Here is a 20,490-nt window from a genome sequence, read left to right on the forward strand (position 1 = left end):
GCATGAGCACAAAATGACATGACCCCCCTTTAACAAGCTCCTTATTCACCTCACAATACTTCTACAACATCTCATCAGTATTTTAACAAATAATTTCCCACGTATCACTGGAGCAAGCATCATACCACAGTCTAGACAGATCAGCTCTAGCACATTTGTCTGAAACCAAAACCAAACACCTTTATAAAAGAAAGAGAACAGAAATGCTATACAGGTATCCATGAAGACCATGTGCTTAAATCTTGTCTATTGTGATTATAAAAGTATATACACACACACTACAGAGCAGTAACCCTTCCTCAGTTCCCTCTCAGTGCAAAACCGGAGTTCCCATGAACTCCAAACACTGAGACTTTAGGACTAAGATTTCAGAGGATCACAGTTATGTTACGCCATGTAACATTCATTTTTCTTCCAAATATGCTGCATAAAAATCCACATCTGACTGTGGATGACTGAAAAACAGTCAAATGAAAATTAGAAGCATTAACAGCAGCAGTCCAAGGGGTACTGTCAACCTCAGTAGGGTAATCCCTGCAACTGCCATGACACAGTCATATTGCAAGACAAAATTCAATAGTTTAGTTTGCATTCGGAGAAAAAGAAAATACATGGGTCACCACAGAGACAATCAAAGCATGCTTGAATAATGCTAGGCCATGAGGAGATAACTACACTGAAAAAACTTGAGTCGGCTGTGGCAAAAGCAACAGTGGTACAAAACTGGATGGGTCAATCAAAGCAACCTGGCTCAACAGCCTATTCACCACAACTTCCACCTTGAGCCAAAACCTAGGGCATGAAAGAGTCCTGCTCTTTCATGACTGGGGTGGACTATCAACCAGGACTCTAGTAAATTACAGCAGCATAAGAAGTATCTTAGTATACTTAGTAATAACCAGAATTGAACAATTCAGCACAAAAGGATTTTGGTTTTAGAAGTTCAATACAAAGGAAAGTAGGAATTAGGGTAGTAGGAAGGTATGCCAACAATCTGTTCTACACTGCACTCACATTCACAAATTCATAAACATACCAGTCATTTGCTTTTCCTAAAAGTCATGAAATATGTAAGAGATAAGGCAATCTTGCCTAGACATCTCTATAGAGAAGGGCATCACCTCAGGGATGCCAATACTAGGAAATAACAACTTGTACTGTATCTTCTATTTCAAACAAAACCCCGGCATCCCCAATGTATTTAACAGCCACCTCCTCACAGTGTTCCCTTCTGTTCAAATACCCTTACCTATTCCTCCAGTTACTTCCCATTTCCCAGATGGTCAGTCTCTAGAAAAAAAAGTCTTCTGCAGCTCAGCCGCTTCTTAGTTAAATCCATTCTGACGGCTCATTAGTAGAATAATTTCTCAACTGTTGTAAGAATAGCTGTTATAAATTTGTTTTCTATGTAAATCAGGCTCCATGCAACTGGACGGAATTCCAGCCTTTTCAAATGCATTTTAATGTGAAATGCTGACATCAAGTCTCAAGTCCATTTGATTATTTTTCTGTTTATATTACTAGTAATCAGTTTTTCTGGCACTCTTTTCTGTTCCAGTTCAATCATTCAGTTGAATTACTTGAACTCCTGCTGAACTGCACCAAAAAAAGGAAAATTAACTAATGCCTCATTTGATCTTGTGACCATAAAACTTGTGTTTTCATCCCCTCTTTAACCTTTGACCATCTATTTTCCCCCTTAATTTGTGTGTTACGTACCTGATAGTTTTAAATTTGTTCCCTTTATTCATGAAAAATAATCTGCTCTGACAGCTGATCTGCCTTCTATTCATTTTAACTACTGCTGGCTTAATTCTAAATTCTCATTAAGAAACAAACACTTAAAATCCCTTCTTCACAGTCCATCATATATGCATATTATTTGACTTACTGTATGCTCTTTACCAGAAGTGCATGACTGTTTTCACAAAAAATGTTGACTACGCTAATAGAGAAAACAAGCTTGCAAAACAGTGAAATAGCTGAATTTTTAAAAGCTCTTTTGCCAGTTTATTACATTAACAAAGTCCTCTCCTTTTCATATTGTTATGATAGACTTGAATTTAATTTATGCTAGTGAATTAATATTTAAAAAACAACAAAAAAAGACAGATGTCAAACACCAGAACACATGATAAAACATTCCTACAACACACGTAGACCGTAATAAAATATAGTCCATCTACAGCCAAAATAAACTAAATTAAAGGGAAAGATTTCATTATCATTAATGAGTACAAGTGTTGCAACTACAGCTCACATTTGACATCAATACCATTCATTTGTGTGACTATATACGTAATGCTCAGTATTAACCTCAGGAGGATCTAGATCCCTTGTCTTGAATAGCTTTTTTTGTATTTTTTATAAAATCACAATAAGAACACCACACATGACCTTCATTTACAAACACAGGTCCACTAACCCAGTAACTATTATCTTTATTTCTATTCACATGGTGAACTAGAATCTTGGCATATAGGTACAGGCTTCTAGATCTGGCATCCATGCTGACGGCCATGTCAACACAGGGTTTTTAGTGGCCAGGTCTCAGTTTCTCCCGAGTAAACAGAAGTCAGTATATTCAGTGTCATTCTTCTCAGCCTACAGACATCCTGTTGTTCTGCAGCAATATTCATTATCTCCCAGCATCAATACCACTGAAACTAAGGGCAGCTTTTACTTTTGTTGACTTAAGCTACTACCAACTTTCTGTTGACAAGAAGGAAATCAGGATCATGACCTGATGATGCAAGTGACATATTAACATGGCTTTCTCCAGACAGTAACACTAATGTGCTCAGATACAAAACAGCCTGTCCTTGGGTCTTCTTCATGACATCCTACGTCACACCTAATATCCAGTTTCATTTTTTAAATCTGCAGCAAACCTAGTCATTGTCGAGAACATTTAACACTATATTTCTAATTCTTTCATATAATAGAGCAGGGAAAGGGTCATTTCAGGTTCTGTGACTTCACCATGGGCATATGGCAGTGAACCCACAGCAGAAACATAAAATCTCCCTCTCCTCTAAAGCAGATGGCATGCTGATCAAGTAAGATATAATCTAATGCTAGCTGTACTACTGCTGCTATTAACTACTAAACCAAAACCAGTATAAAGCAGTAAAGACAAAAAACGCAAGGCAGGGGAGAGTGAAGGATAAGGAAGAAAAAAAAACCAAACCAATCAAACAAAAAAAAACCCCACAAAAAAAAAAAACAACCCTGTAAGATAAGACAATGTATCACAGCAGGAACAGCCTCTTTTCAGGCACATTTGTGATTAAAAAATCTAGGAATAGCAATAGGAAAGGAACAGCTATGGCCTTTATCCTGTTTTAGAGGACATTCCCCAGATTTGAGATACTGGCCCATTTCCCTTTGCTTTTGTGATTGTGCTGCACTGGGCACCTGCCAGTGGCTAAATATCCCAGCTGCTTAGATAATTACATATTTATGATTCTGCCGAGAATTCTTAGTCAAAGCTTATTTCTGAACTGCAAAACGATTACAGAATCAGCAGAGAAAGTTCTCTGGCAAATGCTCCTTCAAAGTAGAGCCACCACTTCTTAAAATTCTTAAGGACAGTAGCCACCTTTCCACTCGATTCATTCAGTAGTGAACTGTAATGCCACAAAAAAGAGGCAAGGGGTGCTCTCCTTCAGAATCAGAAAGGGATCTTACTGATGTGTTTAACTTGTTTTCTGTAAAGAAACAGAATTAAAAAAACCTTGCAGAAAATGGATCAGAATGCAGAGGTACATAAAATGCTTAATGCTTACTAAGTATCTCTCCCCTACCACACATTTTTTTCTTCAGTATCACACTATTAGCACTTCCTCTTTAACAAATACACCACTAGATCAGCTAATTCATGCTGATCCAATAAACAGACTTACGTATGAACGCTCTGACATATTTCTGAAAATTCAGCTGTAATCAGTTAACAGAGAAAATACGCTGCACTTCACCTTCCTTCATTGATAATAGCATCCACTGGTTTCAGAACAACCCAAAATTTCACGCTGTCCCAAGAATTATACCTAGTTTTCCTTCACATAACAGGCCTTTTTGTTAAGTGTTTGTATCCTTCTGAGATTCTGAGGAATACTACAGTTATCTGGAAGAATGGGAAGAACTTACACCAACTGAACACAACTACAGTCTCTATTAATAGCAGATACCACAATGTAATTTTATTTAAAAAAAAATTGCCAACAGAATACGTTTGTAAGGGGTAACTGATATTACACTCTATTTAGCTATCAGTTAACATACTGTATGTGATGCAAAAAATAAGCATCTTTTAATTACTTTTAAAATAGAAAAGCAAAGAAAAAGCAAAAGAAGATGTGTAACTTCTATGGCTTACACCCCCTCACCCCCCTTTTTTTTTCAGTACCAAGAAATGAAACTGACAATCATGATCAAAAATGCAAGGATCCTTTCTGATTCAAATATATGTATTGAACACAGGTAGCTAAGCTCTGTTTGGGAAAAGAACACAAACTGCTTTTTCAGGTCAACCTCTGGCCCACACTTTGTCTACATACATCAGAAAATAAAAATGTAATATAAACCTATAAAAGTTTTCTTTACTATAAACCAGATTAAGTTACCGTTACTTTGGGGATGATGAAGAAGGTGTCTAGCTTGTCTCTTAAATTTACATTCAAACTGTTTCATAGTTAATTAAGAGGTAATTGTTCAGAAATCTCTAGAATAATAAAATACAATAACTTACAGCACAAAAGCAGCCCTTAAAGAAAAAAGTGGGAAGTCTTTTACTTCACTACAAGTAAGAGTTGAGTGTGTTTTATGATCACTGCAACAACTAGTATGCCCTTGAGACTGTGCAATTCTGAATTTCTAACATAATTTGAAGGGGGAAAATTAGGACAAAATGCAGTAACATTTCAAGTACAGTCTTTCAGTATTTTAAAATTTTATGAAGTATTAAGGACTAGGTTAATACGTAAGGAGTCATGTTCTTAAGAGAAGCAGTAATACAGACCTATATTTTAAACCATAACCAAAACCATACTCAACTACTACAAAATAAAAATAAATCAGAGTAGCTTTTATTTGGAAAAAGGTCAACAACAACAATGAAAACTCAATAATAATAGAAAAACCTGAGAGCATTGCTAGTTTCAGGTTTGGAAGGTTAAAATACCAGGCTAAGTGACCAGGTAAAAATGATGCCTTCTCACTCAACAAATTCATGCCCATCAGCTGAAATTCATCCCAAATCAATATAAACATTACACTTATCACCCCTGAGCCTAAACATCAGGCTATTAAATGACATATACACATAGCGCAGATCTGTTGATTTCAAAGTTATATTTGCTTTACTTAGCGCCAAATACATGCTGCATCATATTTCACTCTGTGATGTCTTCAACACTCAACAGAATAACTTACTGCCTTTCAAAGTAAGCAGTTACACCCAAGCAAACTCTGTTGGAGTCATTTTGCTCACAGGGTGAAGACAGTGGAGTTGTAAATAAATTATAGCCTCATACAGACCTTTGCATATTTGTTACATCCATGTCCACATGCCAATCAAAGGAACCCAGCTCAACTCTCAGATCCCAAACTGAGTTTTCAAAATGGAAATACCATCTCTTTAACTTCTGATTACAGTGATCTATGGATGCTTGAAATACAAAACTCAGGCTAGCACCTTATGCACTTATTTCTTAAGGCTAAGGTTCCAGTTACCATTCTTGTATATCTCAACTGTGACCACAACAAGATACCGCAACTGCTGAAAAAGATTTGATCAAAGCTGAAGCAGAAAGCTTCAGCCCTTCTCTTCAAACCTCACCTCTGCTTTCCATATGCACAAGTATCAGGAAGTGTTAAGTAAACCATAAAGACAGTCTGCAAATGCAAACTTCCAATAGTCTGTAACATTGAGTAATATTCCAGAAACAAAGTAAGATCACATGAACCAAACCTCTTTCCAAAGAAGTTAAGACTTTAACTTCACTAGTCTTATGCTGTCAAATGTGCTGAAGCAAAATACACCTGGCACTGCATAGAATTTGTATATTATTTCATTTTTTTTTCTCTGAGGAGAAGCTGTTAGTCCTGAAACAAACTGCAGAGAGCACCCAAGTTGGGGCAATAGAGCACTCAGCTTGGCTACAGCTTGCCCTTAACAGGCTTTTGGCAAAAGAGGAAGCAAAATCAGTTGCCAACAGGACAAACTATGTTATTGTCAACTCACAATTCTCGCTTCAAAATTAACATGCTGCCTTACTTTCCACAGGATAAAATCCAGATGCAAGCATTAATATTTTAGTCATACAGAATAACGGTCTATATGTTTCCTAAAAAATTAAAATAAATCACTTGTGTACTAAAAAGTAGTTATTTTAAAATATACTATTTGCAATACAAGTCAGCTTACGGTCTATCTGTGAGAAGGAACCACACCACCTCTAATCAGTTAAAAAGGTACTTACCATTGGCAGTGCATTGATATGTGGAAGTTTTCCTTTCAGGTGCCTCTTGCCACAGAAGGGTGATGCTGACAAGGAAATAGACAAAATAGGAAATGTTATTTATTATTTTGAAAACGGTGGTGTTAACACAATAAAACATTATCATGGCTCTTTCAGCCTACTCTGCTCAAGGAGCTGAGTGATTACCACTGAATTTGTATGCAGCCTAGAGCAGCAGCAGCAATCAGGCCCAGAACAGCATGCAGAGCTGGGCTTTTGCATATATCCTGTCACTACCCACATCACACAAACTGCTCCCATGGGGAGCCTGAAACACAGATCTTTGAACAAGTAAGTCTGTTGTAGGAATACTTTTACCACCAGACCTCTAGAGAATCTTATCCATTCAGCAGGGGCACCAAACAGAACAACCTGTGTTTAAAAATCCTGATGTCTGGATTTTGCTTTGGCTCTCCAGAAGAATCTTTGTGAAGTTAACTAGGCAAAGTAGGTAGCTTAGAGTATCTTCTGCCCATATCAAATTTGTTCAGGAAATAAACCTCAGCTATTGACTTCTAAACACTCTGAAAAGCCCCGAACAAAAGAATCAACATTCCAGTGGTCTGACCTCCAAAACAGTTACATCCACTGTGTTCCTAACACATATTGCACTGAATAAATTCATTTATGTACACAGGTGTGCCTGTGCACCCAAACAGTTGCAGGGACCTCAGTAATTAAAATAACCAGCTCACACTAGTTGCTGGTGACATTTGACAATATGCATTTACAGAAATACTCCCAAGAAAAATCTTTCCTATGTTCAAAAAATTAACAAAAACATAATTAATCAACCCATGCTCCAGCACATTTTTAGTAATTTTATTTACATATCAATAATTTCACGCACCTAACAGTTAAGTATAAGAAAACATGCTTTGATTTCCAAATATGCGTTAATTCAATCCACTTTTTATTCAGTAATGACAAATTATTTTAATTCACACTAATATGTGACTTGTTGCTCTTCATGCAAATACTTGCCAGACTACTTTTCTTTAGGAAATAATCTAATTGCCAAATCACGAATGCAGGAAGGGTGACAGATGGACATGAGTGACTAATGAAGTATTATCAGACTATTTTTAGATTAAACTATTTAGAAAGCATCTGTAAACTGTGTTCAAAAACTTTGACTATGAGCACAGAATAACCACGGGGTTTTGGGCTCATGGTCTACACAAAGTTCTCGCATGTAATTTTCAAGCTCAACCAGCAGGAAATGGTTTATTATAAAGCCAGTTTTTGGACTCAGCTGAAAAAAAACAACAAAAAAAGCTGCAGCAGTCAGGCTGATTTTATCCTTAGAAGATATCACCACACCAAGGCAGGTAGGTAACCTTTGCAGCCCAAGTGAGAGACACTGCAGAGAATGATGAAGAATGCAGGAATGCTGGGAATTGAAAGCATTTGCAAACATGCTCTTGTTTCCTTGCTTAGTTGTACTGGTGATGCAGAAATTATGTAAATTGGCTGAGGAAAACTCCACTCCTCAGTGGCACAGTGTGGAGCTACTCAGAAAGTTTGTTTTTTCCACAGCAAGAGTTGCAGACCAGTAGAGAAAGCTTTTATCAGCTGGCTTGGAAGACCCCATAAAAAACATTACTTGCTTATAACAAAAGTTTTCCTTAAAAACAGAACAAAACACCAAAACCAACCAGTATTATTTTGAGAACAGTCTAAATCATTATAAAAGCTGTGCACAGAGAAAATCACAGGAGGCCCCCTCTGCCCTATCCTGAGTGTGATTCTTGGTTTGGGTTATTTCATTTGGGAAGGAACATGGCAAACATAAATAAAGGATGATTGCACAAGCATAAACCATTTTCTTCAATGAAAAAAGGCTTTATTCACTATACACTGCCCAAACTGTTTCCTTCCAACACCTCTTTGCCCTTATGCAATCTTCTGAGTGCAGCACTTATCATTGAAGCCAGAGACAGAAACCTTTCCGCGTGATCTGTAGAAGAGGCTTCTTGTCCTTCACTTTATATTTAAACAGGGCAGTGACACAGAAAGAACCTGGAAGCAAAGACTCAAGAGAGCAGAGAATGAGAAAAGAAAGGGCTCACTGACTGCTTCATTCCTCACTCATGTTAATTGGTTGACAGCTCCAGTTTTAAATAAGAGCGTTTGAAATGACACGTAAACATTTAGAAAACTCTGTGATGTCCTTCTTCAGAATCAAGTGCTGAGTACAAATGCCTCAGCAGCAGCTTTTTTGTTTCCGGATTTTGCAATTTTAACATGTATCTTGAAACAATGGAGGTGACTGCTACAATTTACTGATTTTTAGACTATATCTCACCTTTACATATTGACCTGTTACAGTGATTTAAGCAGGTGCCCAGGTGTAGTAACAGCTGCCATATGTGACACCTAGAAATAATCCACCAGATGCTCTTGAACAGCATAAAGCACACCTGGAGAACACAGTAGTTTGTGAGTTTGGATCCTTCATCTTGGAGGGTCTGGGGGCTCACTGCTGACTGATACTTTCAACACTGAATACTGCTCCGCTCGACTTAACTAAGGTTTTTCTCTGTCCTGACTCGCTCGCAGGCAGTCACACAAAGCTCACCAGCTTTGCCCACACCAGTATTTTCTGCACAAGAATGACACACCTGATGCTTGTTTCCTCCCATGAGACTGCACCCAGACAGCTCACTACAACACCCAACATCATCTCCTTGGAAAGAGCATCCCACTGCATTGCATAGAGAAGCAGCAATGCCCAAAGACATATTCTTGAGAGCTGCTTGTATGCAGAGGTGACAAAAAGGTCTGAGCAAACAGGCTGCACAAGACAGCAGTTCCCATCTGCAAGACCAAAACTAACATCCCAAACTAGCTACCGAAAAAACAAATACCAACACATGTTGCTAGCACAGATCGGGCTGCTGTTATCAACCAAGTAATAATCATGCGGTACAAAGACAAAACCACAGATAACAAAACAACCATGACACCACGCAGCAAGAAATCTGCTTATAAACCCATAGCACAGATGTACACTAATGTTATTCCTTACCTGTTTCCAAACATAATCAGTTCAATGCAAAGATTTCTCTAAAAGCTATTTGCAAAAATGTTTAGACATTTACTTATAAAAACACCATCATTTATACTATTTTCTCCTATCTGTTTCACAGTGCTCATGCTATGGCTAGAACAATGTTGTCTGCCTGAGTTCTGAAATGCTTTGGTTCCTCATGTGAACATGTGCACTCATGTTTTTCTTCTAATCCTCTTAGGATCACACTGTTTATACTACTTTCTGAGATTCTGGTGCTATTTGAGCTCTAACAACAAATTTAGTCATTAAATGTTGTGCTTTGTGAATTACAAAAGCCTTCTAAGGACACAGTATCTTTTATTCTAAATTATCCTCCAGTATTCTGCTTTTATCTGGATTCAGTATCTGGAAAGAGTGTCCCAATCAAAATAGAATTAAAAATAACTAAATCCTGGATATTCCCCTCAGTAACTAGGCTACAAAAAGCATCAGACAATAGTTTTAAAAGCCTAAATTGAAAACTAATCACTCCATTGAATCCTTCCTTTCATTTGGTTAATAGGCATATACAAAACTAGCGTGATTCTACCACTGCGGTGCTTGGAACATAAACAGAGAAAATCAAAGTTATTTCTTTTAATCACGGTTCCACAGCAATGCATGGCAACTTTTTTTAAAACAATTCAGCACTTCTAAAATAACATCTGCTTTTCAGATATTACAGAAAAGCTGAACCGAGAAAAATACCAACTCAAAAAAAAAAAAAATCAAGAGAAACAAATACATATACAAGTGGAGGGGGGAAAAATCAGCACCGCGCCTGAGATGCATTAAAAATTGTCATTACCTATCATTACTAGTTGATAGCAATAGGAAAGGGAAGCTGAAAAAAAAAATTACACAGGCTGCTCCAATACTCCACTCTGATGGATGGGATATTAAAGTATCCAAGACCTGCCCAGAAACATATCCACCTATATTCCTAAACTCTATCTGAAATGGTTTTTCTGTATCGATCAAGAAGTCTTTATTTTCTGATCTTCAGTCTGTCTTTAGGCCTTTCTTACTTCAGAAATATGGGAATACATGACACTTTCTGGACGTTCCAAAGAAGAAACATTTAACTTATATATTTACAACACAGAAGAGCTGCACAACTTTCCACACCTCAGAAATACTCTTTTGCATAGCAAGCATCTGTATGTCAACAGATTTATGTGAACCAGCTAGTAAGACAAACCAGGATATCTGAGGAGATAAAGAGTAAGAACTAGGTAAGCAGACAACACTGTTCTGCAAAAAAGATTATCTGGATATAGGAACCACTCCTCAGAAGTGCACAGAAACAGGATTCACTGTGCAAACAGAAACATAGACCAGAGCAAAAGAATATTGTAGCAGCTATATACAAATTTAAACGCCAATTTCCATGGAAGTAAAAAATTGAGGCAATCACAGAAAATAGCTCATAGCCTACTGAAAGGAAAGGGGAGGAAACCATCTTAGCCAGCTCTATTAAAAAACACTTACTGCACCAGAGAAATCTTGTCAATACCAATCAGCTGGTACCACTGGGGAAGGAGGGAGGCTGGGCTGGGCTGCAGCACGATTTCACTTGCAAGGCATTTAAGTGAAATTCACTGGTAAGTAAACCAATTTCCTAATTCCCATAAACTGAAAGTGAAGAGATCCTACAGACCTAAGTCATATCCAGTCTAGACTGGGAAGGTGTATAAACAGTTATTCCTCAAAGCACTATGTGTTATGTGAAGGGGCTAGAGTAGTCACAAATCCCATCTTCACAGACTGCTCCATCTAGGGTCAGGGCCCACCTATGTAAATTCAAGTACTGTAATCTGTGTTACTTGCTCGTTTTCTGAAAGTAGTGGACATGATGACTAGTGGCATATTGATAATAATTGTAGCATAATAATAAATTATTGTTGGTGGTTTTATTCTAGAAATGAGTCAGAAATCTAAATTCATGACTGCAAGATTAATCAGAGAAAAGACTGAGAATAACAGCCTGTCAAAATACTTTCTTCCCTTTCCATGCTTCTGCTAACAGAGCCTTACTTGTCTGTTTTTAGATACTGAGAGCAAGATATTGATCTGCTTTGGGATTGGTGGTGGCCTTGCAAAAGAACCAGTATAGATTATGGCAGGCATCAGAAATCCTCACTGTGGGGCAAAAGCACAACTGCACTTCTTTCTTAAAGAGCTTAATTTATTGAATTTGTTAAAATTGACTCAAATGTGCCATGATTTGAGAGGTGGGATACACGTTTTAATTAGACATCACACTGAGAACTGGGCTCAAAATGTTTAAGTAAGGAAATCTAAAGAAATAACAAGAGGATATGACAACATTGCAGTATTTTCAGCCCTCACAAACGTAACCACCATCCAAACCCTGTCCAGGTTTCCCCCCATGTCAGTAACACCGTCACCCTCACTTTCTTCAGCAACCAGAAGTCAAATGGAACGTTCTTTCAGGGTAAAAGCTCGATCTGCATTTTTGTCAAGCCAGATTACTGAGCCCTGGAGGTCATTTAGACAATGTGGAGGGATCTGAGTTCTGCTGCAAGACAGCCTTTGCAGATAGTTTGATGTCAACAGCCTCAAGAAGTCCCACTGTGGCCACTGACCCTGAATATCGTATACACCCAGTGCTGCTGAAGCTGTGGCTCTCTTCCTATCTGAGAGCATACTACAAAGGCTGGTTGACTTCTGTCTGCCTCCTGCAGGAGTGCCTCACAAGAGGTTTGCCCTTGCAGCAAAATAGTGGTTTTAAAAACAGATGTACACCAAAATGTCATAAAAATCTACCTTGTGATGTTGGGCATGTAAAAGTAATAGCACAGTCTAAAGAATTAGAATCTGAGAATTTTTTAGCCCTCATAATTATAAAGTTACTTCAAATACTTAAAAGCACTTAAAAATCCATAGGTATGGAAACATTTTTCTGAAAACTTAGTCATTCCAGAGGTCAAAAGTAAACTTTGTGGTGGAGCTTGGGCTCATGTACTCCAGATGTTCCTCAGATACAGCTCCCTAAAAGAAGGTGTTTGTAACACATTCTAGATTCTTCCTGAAATTATTGCTGTTATTTTGTGTAAAGCCAAAGAAAGATATAAGCCACCCATGCTGCCAAAATAAATGTGATACTCACTGCCCTGAAATCACCCATTAAATGTATCAAAGAATAATTAAATAGTTTATTCCAGAAATCCTGCTCACCAAAATCTGCTGCACCTGTGCTTACAGTCCCCTCTCATTTCCCCAGGAATTGTCCAAAACTGAGTGACATTTGGTGCATAATGTACTGGTGTAGTATTCAGGGAAATTCTGTGTCTTGGTCACATTTTCACACAGACAACCTACACACTACGCTCTTCCTATACAGGTAAATCCTGTGATTGAGCAGCAGTCCAAATTGCCCAATACCAAGCAACACACAGAGAATTCTTCCCTTTTTCAAATATCCACATCCTACAATGAGCAGACAAAATCATCTTTCCTACAAACCTTCCTGTCTCTGCCCTTCCCATGCTCCACCATTTCTCTAACAGTGTAATTTTGCATTGTTACATGAGGCCTCTGACTCACAAGAAGTAAAAACCTATCTGGATAGGGCTGCCAATGTCCATGCACTGGTTATCCAGCCATTCATGCTTAAGGGACAATTTACTCAAACACAGTGGCTACTGAACTGTGACAAACTGCAGACAAGGGTACAGGAAACAAGACTGTGCCTCTCCGTATCACGGCAAGCTTTCCAGGTTCATAACCAGATAAGCCATCCCTGTAGCAGGTACTAGAAACTTGGAGGGCAGAGGGACGGCACACTCATTCCCAAATAAACTGCCTCTTGTCTGTAAGAGTTCAGAGGGTGTAGCTCACCTGAACACTTTGGCTTAGTTTTATTCTCAAGTCATATCCGAGCCGAAAGTTAGCTGCTATTGCATGGGGAGAGCTGGGTACCCTCCCACCATCCCAGGTGAGTACTCTCGCCACTTCCTTTCCCCTAAAAAAAGTAAAAATACTAGCTTTGTATCACTCCCACCAGCCTCCAGTGCAGGGTCAGAAGAGGACAGAACTGGCTCAAGAGCGGAAGAGAGTACACAGCCCTGAAAGGGAAAAAATGCGGGAACAGCACTGCCATGTCATCAAAATACACCTGTGTTTCCAAGGGTTGCATGGTGCCTTGGACAGCAATGGGGATCCCAGCAGAAAAATCTCACAGCAAGCATAGAATGAAGTACTAGTTAAAATGAGTCATACCAGAAATAACAGACATTAACTGTACTATATTTATATATATGCATATATGTATGTATTATTTTGTTGTCTTTTCAAACCATGATACACCAGAGCTGAGAAACTACATCTGTCACACTGATTGAACAAGGAAATAATCGCATCAGTATTAGACTTATACATGGAGTAACAGACACTGAAACCCGTTCCAAAGAATAAGCAAGCCTACACTACACATAAACATGGCAAAATATTTACTTTAGCAGTATGACCAAGGAGAATAGCATTTATTAAATAAATGGATTAAAGTCATTAATCAGCAGCAGCATTAGACTAATCTAACTATGCCACTTTTTCTTCACCTGTTTTTTTTAACAGGTCCTAAGCATGATCAAGGAAAACAAATATATTTGGTTCATCAACGACAGCATAGTCAAAGGATTTAATTAGCATCAGGATATGAAGCCACAGAAGAGAAGTCTTACATAAAGACCATAACCAGGCTATGATTAATTGATAATCTAACAATGCCCTTACTCAAGTTTGCTGCAAGTAGTAAAGCGAGGCTTAGCTACATGTATACAGTTAAACTATGTACCTCCCACCCTACATGGTCTATTCTGAAATTAAAAAAAATTTAAAAAAGGCTTTTCCTAAACCTGCTGTTCATTTTGTTAATTAACATTTCAATTACATTGGGCTTTCCTACTGTAGCAAAGTGTTCTCCTTGTTGTAAATGGGTGAAAAAAAAATCCAACAAAAAACCAAAAAAGAAACAAAAAAACCTAAGCACACTTCATTTGTTGCCAAAATGCATGAAGTCAGTATTTTTGTTTCATTGGAAATATTTTCTGTTGAGTTTCCTACAGCCATTGCTCAATTTACAGCCCCTTTGAACTCATGTATTACATATACAGAGCAATACATAGCAGGCATTTATCCCACAAGCAAATAGAAGTGTGATTAGATAACTATTATACTACTTTGCAAACAGTTTTAAAAAAAGCAAAATAACCTGGTAATGTTAGTTTCCCAGCACCTTGTATTTTCCTTTATACAAGGTGAAAGATTTGATCCAAACAAAATTCCGAGGGACCTGAATGAGACCTGAAGACTGGCCATATTGGATCAGGCCAAAGGGCTCCCTGGCCCATTACCCTCTCTCCAGCAGTGACCCAAAGGCCAATAGCCAAAGGAAGAGTAAAAACAGCACCAACACAACCTAACCCCTAAGTAATCTCCTTGCCTCCAGCCATTTTTAACTCTGATAACTTTTCAGCACACAATTTGTTTGGTCTCTGTGTGTTTAGTAACCGCAAAGGAATTATCTTCCATTAACATTTCAGTCCCTTAAACATTTAGCATTTACTTCTGGTAAGAAATTTTACATGTCTGCTCCCTGCTCAGAAAAAAAACAGCTTGTGTGTCTCTCTCTTTACAGTTTTATATATGTGCTTTAAATATCTTATTGGCTTAATTTGACCTTTCTGTAAGAGAAAAGGAACCTCTGACCCCTATTCACCCTCTCCATGACTCTCGTGTCTCCACAGAACTCAGTACGCCCCACTCCCATGTTGTAATCTGTCCTTAACAAGCTGCTGTATGAAAGACCTACACATGGTCTCTATATTATGATTTGATATGACAACTGCACACTTTGCATGGGATTAACTGAAGTCTCCCATGGCATTTCCAACCTTCCTGCGCTTTTTGATCTTTCTAGCATTACCATTTTGATAGGGCGGTCACTAATACATACAAATTGTATGGACAATTTGTACAACACCCACAAGAAAATAAAGGAAATTACACATTGTTATTGAAGGTGTTCATCTATTAAAGTACTCATCTAGGAATATGAAATGGGAAATTGAGCATCTAACATAGAATGAGAAATGTCAAAATAATGCCATTACATTTCAAGTCTATTTTTGAAAGAGCATTGGCCAATATGTGTTCATCAGCATAAACTCATACCTACAGAAGAACTGAGATTCTTACATATTAGTTTTTATTCTGGAAACTATTAAATTCCAAATCTTATATCCACAGTAATCTGACTAATGCTCTCCTCAGTGTATTGCCTTTCCACTTCTGTTCTTCAGTAGAGCTCCCCATAAACAGGGTTAATAGCATTTTGTTTTCTTTGCAATAGGCATGCCCTAATAGTATCTGTAAAGGATGTGTCAATGCTATCAAGAATAACACGACTTTAAGCTTTCTTAAGCTTTTCTGAAGAACTGACACAACATTCACCATCTTCAAAAGTATCCCAGAATAACATTAGGTTTGTCAAGCATGTTATTTATTATTTCAAAAATCCATACAAAAAATGGAACTAGTTACATCTCTCTACATTAAATGTCATTTTAATCTCAGTGAAAGTCTACCTGATAACTTGGAAAGCTGTTAATGGATCAGGCTTCAGGTACAAGTAACTAACACCTCCAGCCAGGTGAAGACACACAGCAATTGAACAAGAGCAAAAGTCAAGAGGAAGAAAATATTTCAGTTTTAGCTAAATCTACTGAAGATGGTGTAGCTGGAAACACATTTTAAATAACAAGGAAAAAAACAAAATCATGCAGCTGAAGAACAGTTATGAGAAACAGCTTATGCTACGGGACTCCTGTTATTTTAAACAAAACCAGTAAGGACTCTGAAAGGAGTAATTCTGCCTAAGGAAATATCTAGTATATGGCACTTGATCTAACAGGGGTTTTCCCTTAATTTACTTTTTGATTCTTATCTTGATTGTTTCACACCAGGAATTTGAAATTGGCTGAGCTGCACATCCTGTAAATCTGGTTGAAACTAGAACAGGCTGAAGATGGGATTTTACCACTTGGGAATTCTGCCTCTGTGGTTGCTTGCAGAATTCTACACAACTGCTGTCAGGACTTCATGAAAAAGGGGAGTTTGGGGCTCTTTCCATTTTTTTTTTTTAAGTCACCTCACATTTATTAATGTGATCTACTAGACTGATCAGAGAAAGTAATAAAGACTCAAGTCCTCTAGTCCTGGTCTTTGATTTTCCAACTTATTAAAGATACAAAATTTACTCACACCTTAAAGATACTTAGATGTAGGCCTGTACATAGAATCACAGAATCATAGAATAGTTAGGGTTGGAAAGGACCTTAAGATCATCTAGTTCCAACCCCCCTGCCATGGGCAGAGACACCTCACACTAAACCATATCACCCAAGGCTTCATCCAACCTGGTCCTGAACACTGCCAGGGATGGAGCATTCACAACCTCCCTGGGCAACCCATTCCAGTACCTCACCACCCTCACAGTAAAGAATTTCTTCCTTATATCCAGTCTAAACCTCTGCTGTTTAAGTTTCAACCCGTTACCCCTTGTCCTATCACTACAGTCCCTAATGAATAGTCCCTCACCAGAAACCCTGTGGTCGGAGCAATCCCAGGCACAGCTACAGGTTGGGCAAAAAGGAAATTCAGTGCAGCCCTACAGAGAAGGACTTGGGGGTGAGAAAATGAACATGAGCCAGCAGTGTGTGCTTATAGCCCAGAAAGCCAACGTATTCTGGGCTGCATTTTGCTCCTTTCTTTTGAGATCATGCTAACACACACTCATTAAACAAGGAAACAAAGTGACAAATGCTGGGGTGAGGAATATCAAACACACACATTTGTCAAAAATACTCCACCTAGCTAAAGTATTTCCCCTCAGTGTCAGACATGTCAAATGTTGGGGTTTGGTTCATCTCCAAACAGAACACTGTAGATATTATTTTAGTCACACCTACTCAAGGGCTTTCTTCCCCTTTTTTTAGGCTTTTTTTTTTTTTTTGCTGTGCTTTTCAAAGTCAGTGGCAGGATTCTAAAATGGAACAGTATGAAGTATTTAGCAAGCACTAATAGACAGGCAAAGTCTATACAGCACTATGCAATAAACGCACAGAACTTGACAGCCCAATAATGATGTATATTCCATCTGCCCACAAGTAGTAGCAACAACCTAGGTTTACAAGCTGCTGCAATTCAGAAGAGACTGTTTATCAGGATCAGATAAAAGCAAGGTTCAATATATATATATTGTTGCATGACACTGTACAGCTGCAATCATTTATCAGACTTTTTCTTGTGTCTCATCATTCTTATCATAGCCAAAAGAATAAGCAAAATCTTGGAATTACAAAAATGCCTCAAACACTAACATTTCTTACTTATTTAATACATAAGATTTTTTTTTTACACCAACTTTTTCCAGAAATAAATCAACTTGCCATATTCTTATAGGAATACTGCTACTAGACCGATTTTGACACCTTTCCAGAGAAGTCTCATTTGACCCTCTTGGACTGCACGTGTAGCAGGCTCTGAGTGTGCACCACAGGCACAGTGACTCTTCTGCTCCCACAAAAATAAGAAGGATGCCATTTTTCTACTTGCATTTATAGCCTAAGCAACCTAAGTTTAAGAGAAATTAGCACTACTTGTTTTTTTGTCAAGTTAAAATACTTTGAATATGTCATTTTTAACTAAATGATTTGTTAATGCAATGATTCAGAAAACATTACTACTTTAACATTATTATGAACAAAAATATTTTCCTGTAAAGTAGTTAAAATAAACTACATTAATTTTTCATAGCCTACAAAGAGTTAATTTTTATTGCTTCAGTGTGTAAAGACTTTACTACAAAATTCTTAAGTGACTTGGACAATTGCCAGTCCCCAAAGTGACACATGCCAAACAGTTTTGCCAAATTTTGAAGATGCTGGCTGCATGGACAAGCCACAGACCACCCATGAGCCCACAGGACAAAGATGAGTGTGGATGACGGCATACAGCCACAGTGAAGTGCCACAGAAGCAACAATAGCATAAAGTGTTTGCAATACATGCATTAAAGTCATCTGTGAAGCCTCCCATCACTGCATAGAATCCCACCATCCCAGCACATACTACATAGCCATAAACGGTAAGATAAGGAAACAGACATGAATTCTAGCAACATGGCATAATGAAACTCAGTATACACACATATGATAGGAAATGTAACTAGACGTAGAGGTTTACTTCTTGGCTTGCAATTGTAACAAAGGTATTGGCTTTTCCCATCTGTTAGCGTGTAACAAAATTGCCAATAGGGCAATTTGATTTCACATGTAACTATGTAAAAATCTCTCATGTGACACATTTTAGACAGAGAAACATATTGGCAAAATATTAAAGGCAACATTTGCATTTATTTTGATTAACAAACCAGAAAGATACTACTGAGGATTCAAATAGTCTGCTCATCCTTAGCTACCAAAAGACTTCCCCTGGTGAGCTTCGAAACACGAAACACTCCACCTAAAAACCTCCTGTGGTATGTGATTCTGTTTATGACTTTTTTAAATTAACCATTTCTCACTTCTGTTAGTAATGACATAAATCAAGCTTTACAGATAGGTATTTCCTAAGTCACCCAAAAGTTAGCTGCAGCACTGCCCTTACTATTGCCCCATCAGCTAAATGAAGTTACCAAGATTCAGATGGACTTCACTGTGGCTGCTCACAGCCTGGACACACACTGGAGTGTTTCCAATACCCCCTTCCAAAGGAAAGGTATACACACTACCTAAGATAAGCAGCAGAGTTATTCATAGCCAGAGAGACACCAAAAAAATCCCAGAACTGAGGCATGGTGAACTTGAACATTCTGGTAAAGATACAGAGCACAGACACTTTTCTGGTATCAATTTAATTGTGTTTAGAAGTAAGAAAGATTGAAACACAAACCCTACAGATAACACACAGTAAAAATTTCAAACACCACTGCTTATTATTTTGTTCCAACTGGAACAAAACAAAAATAAATGACAATGCCCACAGATAACTGGAGCACAGCAGCTCCAGCCATGGCGCAGGCAGGCTCCTCACAGCTGGGCTGCCTCTCCTGCCCAGTACCACTGCCTCATCATGGCGTGAGGAGAGTAGAAAAGAAGAGGGAACACCACAGAAGTATTGTTGTTTGTTCTTTTTAAATAGTATTATTTTTTCACCTTTGGTAAAAATTTCTGTCAAAAACAAAACAAAAAAAAATTCTTACTCTTTAATTGAAATTCTCCCTGTGTTTTGACAACACAACCCTGATGCAGCATCCTTGGTATGTGCACTACTAGTCTCTTAAAAAAACAAAGCTTTTGCAATGATACAGTTCATCTTGGATCACATAATTTTAAGGCTGAAATTAAAAGACATTGGTTGATATCAATCGGATATGAGAGAAAAGACAGAAATCCAGAAATCTCACTGATGCCCTAAAACATCTGTTCAACTCAGAAGGAGAGGAGGCATGTGTTCCGATACACACCACATGTCTTAGAAAAGCTCTTTGAGGAAAAGGCAGCATTGATTCACACAGGAGATCCTTCAAGCATAGGAAATCCTTCAAAACTTTGAAACACAAGACCAGTTTACAGGGAATCACATACTATTATTTCCATTTTCCATAGAGTAATGTATGGATTGCTAAATACAGGCAGAAAGAATTCATGACACGCTTTCTCATGTCTCTGAAAAGTAATGATGGTCAGAGTACAACCCAGTACCAAATTATTTACAGGTTCAGAAATTAAAACTGGTACTTCAAAAGGACCAAAACCACACACAGGGGCAATTCTCTCAGGAAAGTGCTAATTCGTGTACACAGCAATGCCTTGCACCAAGACTGCTG

General features: G+C 38.0%; 1 protein-coding gene across 2 annotated transcripts in view; it reads right to left on the reverse strand.

Annotated features, from left to right (window-relative positions):
• TBL1XR1 (TBL1X/Y related 1) overlaps positions 1 to 20,490 on the reverse strand; it is a 114,186-nt gene that overhangs the window by 56,807 nt on the left and 36,889 nt on the right. For both annotated transcript variants that reach the window (XM_034063713.1, XM_034063714.1), the window contains exon 2: positions 6,483 to 6,547. The gene's annotated coding sequence lies outside the window, so the exon portion shown is untranslated. The remainder of the gene's footprint in view (positions 1 to 6,482; positions 6,548 to 20,490) is intronic.

The sequence above is a fragment of the Melopsittacus undulatus genome, chromosome 6 (genome assembly GCF_012275295.1).
Source record: "Melopsittacus undulatus isolate bMelUnd1 chromosome 6, bMelUnd1.mat.Z, whole genome shotgun sequence".
Classification (NCBI taxonomy): Eukaryota; Metazoa; Chordata; class Aves; order Psittaciformes; family Psittaculidae; genus Melopsittacus; species Melopsittacus undulatus.